We start from the raw sequence: 3,310 nt of genomic DNA on the forward strand, positions 1-3,310 counted from the left end.
TTCCAAGTTTATTTAATGAAAAGCTGGGCCTCTTGTGTTGTCTGTGTGTTGCTGGGTACTTCATAGTAGAGGAAAGAGCAGGGAAAAACTGTTGCAAGAAAAGGATCAAAATGGTGAGTTTGTCCTTCAGACTAATCCAGCAGGCACATTGCTGTAGTTCCTTTCTAGTACAGAGTTATCCCAGGATTTCTTTTTCTGGGAGACTAGCTGCAGCGATGGCCATGGTAGTTTGTATCATTAAGACTGAGTTGTGCTTGACCAGTATCTCACTGCTCACATTCTTGAAATGACTTCTCTTCAAGTTGCTGGACTGAGCCCCTTCCCATGGGACATATAAAGATACAACCCAAAGTTAACAGAGCTAATCATATGATTGCACTAATGAGTGTGGTGGGGAGGTAGCAGAAAGTGCACAGGCAGAAATCTCATGACTTTTCTTTTAGTGTATAGTCTTATTCTCAAAAATGTACTGAAACCCCTGTCTTGGGCACATGCTTGTGGGTACAAAAGTATACTTGTCAGGTGTCACTGCACGTCCCTCATACCACAGAGCTGAGCTTTCCCTTCACATTTGAATTGGAAAGGAGCTGATCTCTCTATGTTCTACAGGCAGGTAGTCACCCAGCACCATGTCATTACAACAAGCTTTCAAGCTGTACTAGCAGATATGAAGAAAAACTTCCTTTTTCTTGCCTTAAAAAAAAATAATCTAAAGCCAAAAAGCAAACACAAAACAGTACTTCACACAATCTAGTGAACAGTGTATATTGCTTGGAGAGGTTGATTTATATCTGTTCTCTCAAAGTGGAAGGAACTCCAAGTACTGGAAATCTCCATGTTGAAGGAGAAGCTACTTTGATTTACATCATCTTCAAAGTGTTCAAACTTCCAGTCACACTCTGCACTCTCAAACTGAAATAGCTATGCCTATCCAGGGATTTGTAAGGGCTTAGCTGCATCTGTTCAGAATTGTACCTCTCTCTGAAGTACTGCAGCTTTCTCTTCCTTGAAGAAGCTGTCTGCAGGTCAGCCAAAGGCTGCAGTTGTAAAGAAAAGATCGAATTGGTGAAATTCTGTGTGCTTTTCTTGTTTGTTTTGTTTTGGTTGTTTTGGTTTTTTTTTTCTTTTCTGCTTTAGCAAGAAAGTTTACTTAGGTGGTGTGGTCATAATTACTCGGCAGTGGGCATGTTACCAGGGAGGTGATGAGCAGAGCACCAGAAGAAAACAAACAGTGCTATGACTTATGTACTACCAAACATCTATGTATTGAGGCAGGTATTTGAGAATCATGACAAACCAATCCAGAGAGGAATATACACCTCTGAGAATGGACTAATTTTTATCGGTGTTTCCCTAAAACTGAGAGAGCTTGGTTTGCAATGGGTTAGTCTGCTCATGAGTCTTAGGCCTTGGACACCTCATGGAAGAAATACAAATAGTTCAAGAAGACTTGAGATTTCGTGTCAAAGTGTAGATGTACATAACACATACTACTTCCAAATGTGTGATGGGAATATCTTCCTCTTTAAAAGAATGCAGGAAGTAGGAACTTCTCAGGCTTCGTGTCTTGATTTCAAGAATCCCAGTGAGGCAAGACCCCTTAAGACTGTCGCACACAAGTAGAAAATTTCAATTGTAGACAATCTTACAACTTTCTCATGAACGACTGAAATTTTATCAGGTCTATCTTGAAGTAAGAATGTTTCACAGTTTTGAGGTTGGTAAATCACAGTCTCTACATTAACTATATGGAGATTTTAACCATGCATGATCTTCACAGAGGTCAGTTACCAAGCACAGATGATTCTACTTGCAGTTTCAACAGGGTATTAAAGATATTGCTGTGGTTTTGTATGCTTAGAACAAGACAGTACTTAGGGCTTGTCTGAAGCTTCTTTTCTCCTTCCTCATCCTCCCATTATTTTTAATGGTTTGGATGTAATTTATGTATGTATGTATAAAGAAGCCTTCAATCTGTGTGAAGTGTGTGCTTTGGTTCTGGCTCAAACAAGGAAGTCAACAGCAGCTGAATTGCTATTTTTAGAGCACACAGAAGTTTATCATCTTCTGCCACATTCATCACTGCCCTTTCCCCTTTCAGAGCATAGAACTGAGAGAATTTGACAGAAAAAAGTTTTGGGTTTCTAGGAAATGAAGCTTTTGTTTCTTTCAGAAAGTTGCCTTTTTACCCCTCTGTAAAGAAAACTAAGTGAAAAAAAGCAAAAGCTGGTCCACTGTTTGATGCACTGATACCACGAAAGGTCTTCATTCACTCAACATGTTTGTGACTGCACAAGTTATTTGTTTTCTCTTTGTTAAAATCAGCTTATTGTAAAATGAGAACAGAAATTACTCCTTTCCTCATTGGTTTGTTGTCAGATTGAAAACGGAATCACTCAGTATTGCAGTGGAAATCCTATGAATGCCATAGACAGAAACAAGGAACTTTTTTGTGGTTGAATGTTGACTAAGAGTTATAGAGAGATGTTTGTGTATTGCAAGAAACCATACAAACACAGCCATGGGAAGAGATAAAATGTAATACCTGAAGCCCTCCCTGTGTGGAGTTTCAACCATGTTCCTCTCATGCTGGGATGCAGTTCTTTTGATTTCCCATAGATATGCAGAGGGAAATGCTGTCTGTGGAATCAGTCACTTGCTACTAGAAGAATCACTACAGCTACTCTCCTGCTTTGGCATCCTGGATGGAAAATGCAAAGTAGCTGAACATTAACTGGGAGTTAGTCTGTGCCTAACTGGGCTGACATAGCTCCGGCTGCTGTTGCCAGCATTCTGTCAATTTTGTAGATCAGTGAAAGACTTTATTCTATGAGACTGCTAATCCTACATCACTTAGAAAGCCTCAGAATTACTTATTTGTTGTTCCCGTCTCCTTCAAATTCAACCTAGAAACAAGTCATTGCTCAAATACAGAAGTGGCAGCATACTATTAGTTTTCACACTTGCGCTGCCATGTGATTGCATTTGGCATTGTCACAAAGAAGGCAAATTTCTGCAGTGTGGAGCTGGCATTCCAGGCATTGCACTGCAAGAGAGAGGTCTATGGGAAAAAAGTTGAGGAACACTGTCTGGAGGAATTATGTTGGCTAGTCTAAAATCCAGCTGAGGAATCCCTAGATGATAATTATTTAGAAAGTTTCTGCTCTCTAGTGGATAGAAGTCAAAATTAGAAAAATACTTGAGATGATGAATGGCTTGGAGGAGAATTATAACTGCTTTGTAGATCAAACTCGGAGCTACAACACTAGCCATCTAACTTCTCAAACCCCCACTTCACCCCCACCCCCCC

Source organism: Chaetura pelagica, unplaced genomic scaffold (assembly GCF_000747805.2).
Source record: "Chaetura pelagica isolate M959 unplaced genomic scaffold, ChaPel_1.0 scaffold117, whole genome shotgun sequence".
In the NCBI taxonomy this organism is placed as follows: domain Eukaryota; kingdom Metazoa; phylum Chordata; class Aves; order Apodiformes; family Apodidae; genus Chaetura; species Chaetura pelagica.